Source organism: Dermacentor andersoni, unplaced genomic scaffold (genome assembly GCF_023375885.2).
Source record: "Dermacentor andersoni unplaced genomic scaffold, qqDerAnde1_hic_scaffold ctg00000593.1, whole genome shotgun sequence".
Lineage (NCBI taxonomy): Eukaryota > Metazoa > Arthropoda > Arachnida > Ixodida > Ixodidae > Dermacentor > Dermacentor andersoni.
Genome location: NW_027315275.1, coordinates 10,001 through 22,500, shown reverse-complemented (window position 1 = coordinate 22,500; position 12,500 = coordinate 10,001). Strand labels below are relative to the sequence as shown.

The 12,500-nt window shown below is 53.7% G+C and overlaps 3 non-coding genes across 3 annotated transcripts; 2 read left to right on the top strand and 1 right to left on the bottom strand.

The window, feature by feature from the left end:
• Positions 1-3,868: 3,868 nt before the first annotated feature.
• LOC140214722 (U2 spliceosomal RNA) lies at positions 3,869-4,060 on the bottom strand. The gene has a single exon (XR_011891654.1). It is a non-coding gene; the product is annotated as a U2 spliceosomal RNA (small nuclear RNA).
• Positions 4,061-8,874: 4,814 nt separating this feature from the next.
• Positions 8,875-10,689, top strand: LOC140214724 (small subunit ribosomal RNA). The gene has a single exon (XR_011891656.1). It is a non-coding gene; the product is annotated as a small subunit ribosomal RNA (ribosomal RNA).
• A 1,575-nt stretch (positions 10,690-12,264) lies between these two features.
• LOC140214717 (5.8S ribosomal RNA) lies at positions 12,265-12,417 on the top strand. Its single transcript, XR_011891649.1, has one exon. It is a non-coding gene; the product is annotated as a 5.8S ribosomal RNA (ribosomal RNA).
• Positions 12,418-12,500: the final 83 nt, after the last annotated feature.

Below are 12,500 nucleotides of genomic sequence, written 5' to 3'. Positions count from 1 at the left end.
CCCCGGCTGACGTGGTAGCGGACTTGGCGTATTGTTGCCCGTTGTTTCACAGGAAACGGGCACCGCGAATTTCATGCTTTCTTTCCAGCTTGGAACGTTTGGCTTTGTGTGCGGGTGCTGCATTTAAGGAGCTGTGTATAACTTTATAGAGCGTCTCAAGAAAAACAATTTGTTTGAAGCTTCACACGTGAGAGGAGCGGCTTCTGAGTACGAGGCGGTTTTCCTTTTTTTTTTTCTGCCGATAATTGTACTCATCTGCCACGTCTCTCACCACGATATGATATTTTTTTGGGGGGTTTCTCCTTTGATCCTCAAGTGAACGGACTGTCCAGTACTGATGCCATTTACAAAAATCCAAAACAGCAGAGGCCCGCACCTGCTCAATCAACGCCAACTCAATTTAAGGAAGGGCTGTTCAAAAGCTGATCGAAACCATCCAGTTTGGGAAAACCTATTTTATGCAGTAGTTTTTATTATTATTATTTTTTTTTTTTTTATTGTGAGAGACGTGAAATCGACACCACGAAATGAACGTCCCTTTGTTACCCTTTTGTTACCGCGGCTTCGAAACCGTGCGTAATACCAATTTAATTGTGTCCTGGTTGGCCGTTTGTCAGCACTTTGTGTTCTTCTAGAAAATCAACTACTAGTTTATAAATTACGTGCGCGAAATTTTCCTCCGTGTGCACCACCAAAATACTTAAAGAAGAGAGAATGCGTCCGGGGCCTTGGGATTTCGAAAATGACGTGCTCTGAAATTTTCACATCCGCCATTGGAAAGATAATTATTATCCGTCGTAAAAAAAAAAAAAAAGAAAAAAAAAAAAGAAAGAAATCACATTTGAAATTATCATTGAAAGTGGCCACGTTTTTCGGGGCATGTCTTGATGAAATAATCTCAGTTCAGTTCAGCATGATTGGATTTCATCTTTTCCAGTATTCTCAGTACTCTCGTTGTAGTACCAATTGCCGGCAGATTTTTTTTTTTAGTTGTTTAGAGTTATACATTCCTGAACGATGTTTTTCTTTTCCTCAAAGCTAGCCATAGAACCAGCGCTTTCTATAAAATCATGACAATAAGAATCCAGCATATCGGTTCATCTTCGGCGCGATTAAAGTTCGGGAACTGGCGATTTTTTATTGCCGTGATCAAGAAGGTTAACACCAGATAAGGCGTGATATTTCAGCATACCAGTCGCGATATCTAATCGAATCTAAGATTGAAATGGCGTTCTGAATTCTTTCGGTTCCAGATAGAAAGAAACAGAAAAAAAAAAAAAAAAGAAAGGATGTGATTGATTGCCATTCAAATCTGAAGACCGCGTGGAGAAAGTGTTCCGGTTTACATTCGGCAAATCAAAATGAACGGCTAAAATTAATCTATCGTCTGGTTTCATGCGCGAGATCACGTAAAAGGCAGCCATTCTTCTTAACATGGTTTCTCTCTTTTGCTCTCTCATTCGCGCACGGAAATTTCTTCGTACGGGAATTTTATGAAGCGAAGGCGGCTGCAGACCATTTTCTTTGTTTAGTTCATGTTCGTAGGCGCAAATTACAAACCTAACACTTGGAGCAACATTTCCACTACTCTAGAGGGGCATGAACTGTAGACAGTGCACGCTTTCTCATTTATCCAATCGCTCGCAAACACATTGCATTGCTAGTCTACAGTGGCAATACAAAGTGACGTTTCACCATGCACGTCGAAGTTCATTACCAGTACCGCGCCAGCATCGACCGGCCGGCGAAGCGACGAGCTCAGCAGCGCATGCGCAAGGCCCGACACCACCCCAACCGAGCTTCCCTGCTTATCGGAGAGAACAAGTGCGCGTGAACACGGGCGCGTCTGAGTATCTGGATTTAAAAAAAAAAAAAGAAAACAAAGAAAGCGTTTCCGAGATATTGACAAAGACAAGTGGTCGCGGTCGCTCTGAATCTTATCGTATTATAGAAAACGTGGGAAGGCGGCGCTTCCTCGAGGGTCAGAAAGTACAATCGTCGAACTAGGTGGCAAGTGGAGTACATCCTTTTTCTTGGAACGGTTTGCAATTGACTGCTTGAATGTGCCGACCACGCGTCGCGGGTCGCGTATAGAGCCAACCGTTGGCAAGCACGCGTCTAGCGTAGCAGCAGAACCGATCGCGGTTGCGATAACCCATCGTTGGCAGCGAAAAAGAAAAACACCCACACGCAGTTTGTAGCAATAACCGTACAAATCAATGTGGTTTTAAATATAGCTTCACTGGTCACCCAAGAAGGGCACCGAAACTTTCTCATGACGCACACCGCTGTAGTCCACAAAGAACAAAGCGCACAAAATAGATATGATACAGCCGCACCGCATTATTTCGTGTTTTCAGCATTTCATTACTTTCGTGTGCATGCGCGCTAGGGCCACGCAGGCCAGGAGTAAAAGGCACGAAAAGAAAAAAAAAAAAAAAAATGATACGCAATCCTAAGCTTTGACTTGACTGCTGTGGCACTCGCATTTGTGTTCTTTACCTTAGGCGAACGCAATGCGCAAACTGAACTGGAATTTCCAATAATGGAAATTCCTGTTTGGCTCATATTTGCGTTTTTCGCCCGAGCAAGCGCTTCACTGCACTACGCTTTGCCCCTTCAACGTGGCTACACTGCCCGGCAGGCGTGTTCTGCGTAGGGCCGAACCTGCAGGCAAAAAGCATGGGCGCCGCCATCTTGTTGAGAGCGGCGCCAGGGACACAATCGCGCCTAGCTCATTGAGTTTTCCCCCAAAACTGAAAAAAATTTGACTTCATTAAACGAGAAAGATGCCACGAGTGCCCCAACAAAAAGCTTTGAGGATTACCGAAGGGTAACTGAGGGCGACGCAACGGGCTCTGGAAAGAAGGATGATGGGTGTGGCGTCACGGGGGGATCGGAATAGAGCAGATTGGGGTGTGCGAGAAGAAACGCTCGTTAATGACACCAAAGTTTAAACCAGGAAAAACAAATGGGCATGCGCAGGGCATGCAATCTGGGGGGAAGATAACCGGTGGCCATTAAGGGTTACAGACTGAATTCCAAGAGGAGGGAAGCGTAGCAGGGGGTGGCAGAAAGTTAGGAGGGCAGATTAGATTAGGGACTACATGGCGACAATCGGCACCTGACCGGGGTACTTGGAGGATCATGGCAGATGCCTTTGCCCTGCAGTGGGCGTAGCCAGGATGATGATGATGATGATGTTCATGATGAAAAGGTAGCAACAGGTCTTCGTAACATACAGGTTAGAAAGATGAGGCACCTTTTAACCCTTGAATATATTTCGCCACATTTGGGCATACGACAAGTTTGTTTTCGAGGCGCTCGGTCCCACTGCTGCGAAAATGTGTACACAAAGGCTGCACAGTAGTTGCCAGAAATCGGGCACTCTATTTTTCTTTCATAGGGAATCTTTCTTCCACTTGGGCAGCGGATTTCGGCGGCAGGGCGAGCTTGCGTGGCCGCGGTGGTTTACGGATCCAAGCGATAGTGAACTCCAAAATCCAGTGTTGGCTTTGAGTGGGATTCATATTGATTGCGAACCCCACGGCTAATCCTACCCCCCATCCCCCCAAGTGGCTCTTTACAGGAGACAATCATTCAGAGACATCGGACAAATAGGAATTCTGGTTCTTTCTTTTGCTTTCATTAATTTTTCTCGAAGCCCATAACTAGAAATTTGCTGGAGCGGCTGTCCCATTTGCGACGCAACAAGTGCGACGCTACACACAGATGGAGTGGCAGAGTTTAATTACTCTCGTGGTCCGCGAACCGGCATCGTTGCGTGTAGTATAGGAATGGTGCGTGTCAAGTCACTGCTCGCGTTGAGCTTGTGCTCTTCATTTTGATTGAATGAAGTCTCACCTAAGTGAGCGGGGCCGATCCCGGAGGTAGTGCAATACCGGGCCGACCTGCGGCGGAGGTGAAGCAGGCTTCAAGCACTCCGCCAACTTCCAAAAATAGGTTTAATATCGTGGGTCCATATAGAACCCGTATCAGATATTAAGCTGATAAGAACAGATACTACACTTTGATCTTAGCCAAAAGGCCGAGAAGCGATGTCCTTCACTTCACTTCATTGTACTACTGCCTTGTGGGCGCCCTGCCGACATGGGTAACCTCAGCAACAGCGTGGGCAATATTATAAAATTCAGCCTGTGTACAGACTCAACGCTCCCTATCTCACGGATGAACTCGCAACGCCTCAGTCTTTCGCTGTTAACGAAACGCTGTCGCGTAGAAACGAGACCCGAGTGCAAGCTTGCTTGTAACGCGAAACCAACCAAGGCAACCTCGTAGAAAACGGAACAGGCGAGCGGAAAAAAACGCGCCAGGGGAATGCTTACTTCCGTCTGAATGCGACCGCTCAAGGTGACCTTCCTTGAGGGCTTCGTTTCAAGCCCGTGTGCAATTGTAATATACTACGCGCATTTCCTTCATTTCTTTTTATTTACCGCAAGGCCCACTGAAAATTTTGATACGGCACAGGCCGGGACGGATCGCAACGTGTCGAATCGACCGGTAGAATTAGGTAGCATGCCCCATGTACGAAGACGAGCAACATAGAAGTGAATGACAAAATAAATATAGAAAACGCTGCACACTCCTTCCCACCGGAAACATAGAGGGGAGAAAGATCGCCATCTGAAACACAGGCATTGTAAAAAAAAAAAAAAAAGTGCTACCTCATCATCTTTACCATTACCGTGTGTGTGTATGTATATATGCATGTGTGTGTGTGTGTGTGTGTGTGTGTGTTTGTGTATTTATATATATATATATATATATATACGCACACATGCTAGCATAGCTTAAACGCAGCTGGAAAGCTCAGCCTTGCACAAGAACCACCCCCTGTCGCAAACCCCTTTGAAACATTCAAATGGGAAACACGAGTACAGCGAGGTCGTTCGAACCTGGCGCCAAAACGCATTAGCGCCATCTGTGTACGGAACTAGGAAAACCTGCGGACTTTGCAATACAGAAAGAAAGGTAGATGGCGCGAGCTAACGCTCCATTGCATACTAAGAACGAGAGTTAGTGAATAATGGCAGAAACGTCTTGGGAAGAGAAAAAAAAAAAAAAAAAACGCGCAACAGTTGTTGGCTTGTGCAAGCACTCTATGTTACAGCGATTAAAGAGCATAGCATCTTCTACAACAGCAGCTACAAAAAGAAGAAGAACGTGAGAGAGGGAGAGACACAGGCGTGTTTCTTTGGAATGCAGAGCATGCAGCACATACTATAAAGTGCCAAAGAGACGGGGAAAGCAGATGGCGCGAAGGTGTATGTCCTCAAAGCTTGAAAGCAATTTCTAAATTACAACATGTACCGAAGTCCACCTACTCTCATCAGGTTGCTCCCGCCTCCAGTTGCGTTTAAAGTGAAATTACAGTCGCCTCAAAGGCAGACAGAGAGAGAGTGAAAATAGGTACACTTGCTTCGCGCAGCTGCAGCCGTTCAAATTTTACAGCAAGAGCACTCCCGAAAGCACAAAGTCCGCTGCCGCCTGGGCGCAATGCGCTCGCTTCAGTAAATTGCCGTGCTGGCCTCGGCAACCAAGAGGTGTAGTGCGGCAGACTGCTGCATTGTAGCACACCGGAAACCGTGCAGACGTAAGCGATCGCCTCGACATCGCTGCGAGCGCTCGAAGAGACAAAGTCCGAAACCACGTGTGCCGGGGCGGTGCGAGCGCGACGCCTTTGACGCAACTTTTGCGTACAAGCCGCCGCACCGCCACGACGGAATCGCTGGCATCCCGCACGCAGCTGCATTGTGTCACGCCGGCAATCGTTGAAACACCACGCAGTCGTCGGCGTCGGCCCCGACATGGTTGCGAGCGCTGGAAGAGACAAAGTCCGAAACCGCGTGTGCCGGGGCGGCGCGAGCGCGACGCCTTTGACGCAACTTTTGCGTACAAGCCGCCGCACGGCCACGACGGAGCCGGTGTCACCCTGCAGAGGGCTGCACTATAGCACGCCGGGAACCGGCAAAGAACCGCGCAGACGTCGTCGTTGGCCGCGGCGTTGCCGCGAGCACGCGAAGAGACAAAGTCCGAAACGACGTCAGCCGGGGCGTCGAGCACGCCGCCCGCACTGTTCGCACGCGTGCTCGGAAATGGCGAAGGGGCCGCGCTAGCGTGCCTTGAATCGGTGAGCGGCGGTACCGCGGCGATCGCCAGAGCTCGAATCCGCCCTGCAAAAGCCAAATATTGGCGCTCGGCTCGGCGCAGTACGCCGCCGCGTCGCACGAGTACGGCCCCATGGAGGTCTGGGCACTTATCGCTGCTACTGTAAGGGGCCGTACGGCCCCGGCCGACATTGTACCGTAGTGCGATTTTCGGCTTGCGCGTGCTCGTGGCGTAGTCCGCGCACCGTTCCGACGTCGACAATCGTGCCCACGACTACGCGAGCGCTGGAAGAGACAAAGTCCGAAACCGCGTGTGCCGGGGCGGCGCGAGCGCGACGCCTTTGACGCAACTTTTGCGTACAAGCCGCCGCACGGACACGACGGAATCGCTGGCATCCCGCACGCAGCTGCATTGTGTCACGCCGGCAATCGTTGAAACACCACGCAGTCGTCGGCGTCGGCCCCGACATGGTTGCGAGCGCTGGAAGAGACAAAGTCCGAAACCGCGTGTGCCGGGGCGGCGCGAGCGCGACGCCTTTGACGCAACTTTTGCGTACAAGCCGCCGCACGGCCACGACGGAGCCGGTGTCACCCTGCAGAGGGCTGCACTATAGCACGCCGGGAACCGGCAAAGAACCGCGCAGACGTCGTCGTTGGCCGCGGCGTTGCCGCGAGCACGCGAAGAGACAAAGTCCGAAACGACGTCAGCCGGGGCGTCGAGCACGCCGCCCGCACTGTTCGCACGCGTGCTCGGAAATGGCGAAGGGGCCGCGCTAGCGTGCCTTGAATCGGTGAGCGGCGGTACCGCGGCGATCGCCAGAGCTCGAATCCGCCCTGCAAAAGCCAAATATTGGCGCTCGGCTCGGCGCAGTACGCGGCCGCGTCGCACGAGTACGGCCCCATGGAGGTCTGGGCACTTATCGCTGCTACTGTAAGGGGCCGTACGGCCCCGGCCGACATTGTACCGTAGTGCGATTTTCGGCTTGCGCGTGCTCGTGGCGTAGTCCGCGCACCGTTCCGACGTCGACAATCGTGCCCACGACTACGCGAGCGCTGGAAGAGACAAAGTCCGAAACCGCGTGTGCCGGGGCGGCGCGAGCGCGACGCCTTTGACGCAACTTTTGCGTACAAGCCGCCGCACGGCCACGACGGAGCCGGTGTCACCCTGCAGAGGGCTGCACTATAGCACGCCGGGAACCGGCAAAGAACCGCGCAGACGTCGTCGTTGGCCGCGGCGTTGCCGCGAGCACGCGAAGAGACAAAGTCCGAAACGACGTCAGCCGGGGCGTCGAGCACGCCGCCCGCACTGTTCGCACGCGTGCTCGGAAATGGCGAAGGGGCCGCGCTAGCGTGCCTTGAATCGGTGAGCGGCGGTACCGCGGCAATCGCCAGAGCTCGAATCCGCCCTGCAAAAGCCAAATATTGGCGCTCGGCTCGGCGCAGTACGCCGCCGCGTCGCACGAGTACGGCCCCATGGAGGTCTGGGCACTTATCGCTGCTACTGTAAGGGGCCGTAGGGCCCCGGCCGACATTGTACCGTAGTGCGATTTTCGTCTTGCGCGTGCTCGTGGCGGTGTCCGCGCACCGTTCCGAAGTCGACAATCGTGCCCACGACTACGCGAGCGCTGGAAGAGACAAAGTCCGAAACCGCGTGTGCCGGGGCGGCGCGAGCGCGACGCCTTTGACGCAACTTTTGCGTACAAGCCGCCGCACGGCCACGACGGAGCCGGTGTCACCCTGCAGAGGGCTGCACTATAGCACGCCGGGAACCGGCAAAGAACCGCGCAGACGTCGTCGTTGGCCGCGGCGTTGCCGCGAGCACGCGAAGAGACAAAGTCCGAAACGACGTCAGCCGGGGCGTCGAGCACGCCGCCCGCACTGTTCGCACTCGTGCTCGGAAATGGCGAAGGGGCCGTGCTAGCGTGCCTCGAATCGATCGGCCGGGGGCCCCGTAGGGCGACAGAAAGGCAATTGTGCAGGAAACCGTACTGGCCATTAGCGAGAAATTGCCGTTCGCGCATTCGGTAGACGCGCTGCGCTTTCACGACTTCGGCATTGTGCTGCCGACGTAAGCTTTCAATCTTGCTCGCGGCGTTACGAGGCGGCACGATTTTCGCCAAACGCTCGTCGAAAGTGGCACGAGTACGGCCCCATGGAGGTCTGGGTACTTATCGCTGCTATTATATGGGGGTCCCAGAGAGCAGTCGCCCCCAAAGCGACCTGGGTGTTTGATATGCGGCGGGCTTCGTGCCCGTCAAGCGTGTCCCCGGTATCGCTCCCGTGGATCCCACAGCTGACGTCTGCAGCCTCATCCGCTTGATGCGTTAGGGGCTGGTTGTCGGACGACGCTTTTTCCACGATATCGAAGTGTGTTCCGCATCGTCCTCGGACGAATCAAATACGAAAGCGCCGAAGGCGCGGGCGTGACCCGTCGCCTAGCGGCTTTGCCGTCTCGGCTACGTTGCAAGTGTCGGTCGGTCCACCAGTGCTGCGGGCTCGAGAGAAACCGCAAGCCGCGATCGAGTCGACACAACCGGTCTATCGAGAATGTTGCGTGCTTCTTGCCGCGTGGCGATACCCGGCCCTGCGGGGAGGGCGCCGTAGCGAGCTCGAACGCCGTCGTCTCGGACTGTGCAAAGTGCTACCCTTTGCGAGAACGAAGCGTGTTGGGGCGCCTGAAGGTGGCCTCGGCATCGCAAAAACGGCGTCCGGCCTGCTTGAAAGGCTGGACGCGCAGTTGAACGATTACCTGGTTGATCCTGCCAGTAATCATATGCTTGTCTCAAAGATTAAGCCATGCATGTCTAAGTACATGCCGAAATAAGGCGAAACCGCGAATGGCTCATTAAATCAGTTATGGTTCCTTAGATCGTTTCTTCCTACTTGGATAACTGTGGCAATTCTAGAGCTAATACATGCAGTGAGCCTGAAGCCCTTTGGGCGACGGGTGCTTTTATTAGACCAAGATCGATCGGGTTTCGGCCCGTATTGTGTGGTGACTCTGGATAACTTTGTGCTGATCGCATGGCCACGAGCCGGCGACGTTTCTTTCAAGTGTCTGCCTTATCAACTTTCGATGGTAGGTTACTTGCTTACCATGGTTGTTACGGGTAACGGAGAATCAGGGTTCGATTCCGGAGAGGGAGCCTGAGAAACGGCTACCACATCCAAGGAAGGCAGCAGGCGCGCAAATTACCCACTCCCGGCACGGGGAGGTAGTGACGAAAAATAACAATACGGGACTCTTTTGAGGCCCCGTAATTGAAATGAGTACACTCTAAATCCTTTAACGAGGATCAATTGGAGGGCAAGTCTGGTGCCAGCAGCCGCGGTAATTCCAGCTCCAATAGCGTATACTAAAGCTGCTGCGGTTAAAAAGCTCGTAGTTGGATCTCAGTTCCAGACGAGTAGTGCATCTACCCGATGCGACGGCTCGGACTGAACATCATGCCGGTCCTTTCTTGGTGCACTTCATTGTGTGCCTCGAGAAGGCCGGTGCTTTTACTTTGAAAAAATTAGAGTGCTCAACGCAGGCGAGTCGCCTGAATAAACTTGCATGGAATAATAGAACAAGACCTCGTTTCTGTTCTGTTGGTTTTTGGAATACGAGGTAATGATTAAGAGGGACAGACGGGGGCATTCGTATTGCGGCGCTAGAGGTGAAATTCTTGGACCGTCGCAAGACGAACTACTGCGAAAGCATTTGCCAAGAATGTTTTCTTTGATCAAGAACGAAAGTCAGAGGTTCGAAGGCGATCAGATACCGCCCTAGTTCTGACCATAAACGATGCCAACCAGCGATCCGCCTGAGTTACTCAAATGACTCGGCGGGCAGCTTCCGGGAAACCAAAGTGTTTGGGTTCCGGGGGAAGTATGGTTGCAAAGCTGAAACTTAAAGGAATTGACGGAAGGGCACCACCAGGAGTGGAGCCTGCGGCTTAATTTGACTCAACACGGGAAAACTTACCCGGCCCGGACACTGGGAGGATTGACAGATTGAGAGCTCTTTCTTGATTCGGTGGATGGTGGTGCATGGCCGTTCTTAGTTGGTGGAGCGATTTGTCTGGTTAATTCCGATAACGAACGAGACTCTAGCCTATTAAATAGGTGCGGGGTTCCCAGCACCTTACAACCTTCTTAGAGGGACAAGCGGCTCCTAGCCGCACGAAACAGAGCAATAACAGGTCTGTGATGCCCTTAGATGTCCGGGGCCGCACGCGCGCTACACTGAAGGAAGCAGCGTGTCTTTATCCCTGTCTGAAAGGACTGGGTAACCCGTGGAACTTCTTTCGTGATTGGGATAGGGGCTTGCAATTGTTCCCCTTGAACGAGGAATTCCCAGTAAGCGCGAGTCATAAGCTCGCGTTGATTACGTCCCTGCCCTTTGTACACACCGCCCGTCGCTACTACCGATTGAATGATTTAGTGAGGTCTTCGGACCGATGTCCGGCGCGGCCTTTCGGTTGCGCCGGTCTGTTGGAAAGATGACCAAACTTGATCATTTAGAGGAAGTAAAAGTCGTAACAAGGTTTCCGTAGGTGAACCTGCGGAAGGATCATTACCGGATTGTGAAGGGTGGCGAGCGCCATTGTTTCTACCCCGTGTGGGTGAAGCAGCTCGCTGCGCCCGACGCTTTCCGCCGCTGGCCCCGCTTGGACGCGGGGACGGCTATACCCGAACATGCCGGGGACTGCCTGAATTTTGAGGGGCGCCCCGTGCCAAATTTGTTGCGCCCAGTGGACGCCGGCTGCAACCTTGGACGGTTGGCTTGGCCGCGCCCGCGGGTAGAAACGGCGTAACGCACACTGGGTGGGCTTTCTGTCCGCTTTGGCGCTCTTGCGCGGAATGGGAGTAAGACGACCCGACCTGCTGCTTTGCCCAGTACGAGGGGAACGGCGAAGCGTGCGGTCGGTCAAGGAACTGACGGTCGAGAGCTAATGCCGCTGCCGCTTAGTACACACACGGAACCGTGGTGCGAGCGCTCTCCCGTCCTCCGCGGCAAACGCTGCCGAGTCTGAAAAGGCTGGCGGCTGCCGGTCGCTTCCTGCGGCGAGTATGGAGTAACGACCCGACTTTGTTGCCACCCAAGTACTAAAGGAACGGTGTGGCGCTCGGTCGGTCATGGAACTGTCGGTATGAGGGTGCGGCTGCCAAGTACGGAAGGAACCGTGGCCTAAAGTGCTCTCCCGTCCTCCGCGGCAAATGCCACCGAGTCCGAAAGGGCCGGAGGCTGCCGGTCGGCTCCTGCTCGTGACGCGCGAGGTGTCGAGATCGCGGTTTAATGCGACGACGTCTGCAGGCTATTCGCGCCGCCGCCGAGGGAAAGGCGGCGTTGCTGCGAAGTACCGAAGGAAACGCGGCTTTGCTACGTCGGAAGCGTTCTGCGGTTAGCGGACTTGTGCGCTTTGGGAAGGCGCCGCACGTCGAAAGAGGAAGTACGGACAGACGAGGGACTGTAGTCCCGGTTTCGAACGCACTTGCGGCCAGGCCCTTGCTGGCTTCGTCTTCCGCCTCAAGTAGACTTGTTGTGGCGCCGGCGCAGGGAGCCGTCCCTGGCACTGGCCGAGTGGTTTTGGAGAGCTGCGCGAGTACGCGCGCCGGGCTCTTGTCTTTCGTCTCAAGTAGGCTGTTGGATCAACAGCGGTTATGCTGCGGCGATCTGCCGATGCGAAAGTGTGTGTGTGTTTGAGGCCCTTCTATGAACCTACTGCTGACTGAAGCGAAGCACGTCGATGGGGGTGAAGCCCTGCCCGTGGCCGTGTAGCCGTTAAAGACTCCACAGCGGCTTAGCCCTAATCATGGCTCTGTCGCTCTTTGCAATTTTTAGTGGAGCGATGTGAACGTGCACACGAGACACACGGGTCCGGTGGATGGTTGGCAGGTAAAACCGGCTTCGAGTGCGCGCAAACGGCATAAGGTGCCTCGAGGGCAAGCGAGGAAGGCGTGGGCGCAAAACACACGCGCGAGTAGCAGGAGTGGAGTGCCATTAGGCTTTCAGCTGCTGAGACGCGGCCGCCGAAAGAGCGAGACTGGAGGAGCGCACGCCGAAAGGCGCTCTTCGAAACCACACACAGGGAGACGCCACGTGCCTAAAACCCTGGTTGTACTGTACTGAATTGAACAAACTATTTTTCACGACTCTAAGCGGTGGATCACTCGGTTCTCGGGTCGATGAAGAACGCAGCCAGCTGCGAGACTTGGTGTGAATTGCAGGACACACTGAGCACTGATTCTTTGAACGCACATTGCGGCCTTGGGTCTTCCCTTGGCTTCGTCTGTCTGAGGGTCGGATCACATATCAAGAGAGACTTCGGCGCACAGGGAACGTGCGTCCGTCGACTCGTTTTGACCGCGTCGGCATCATGGACAGTA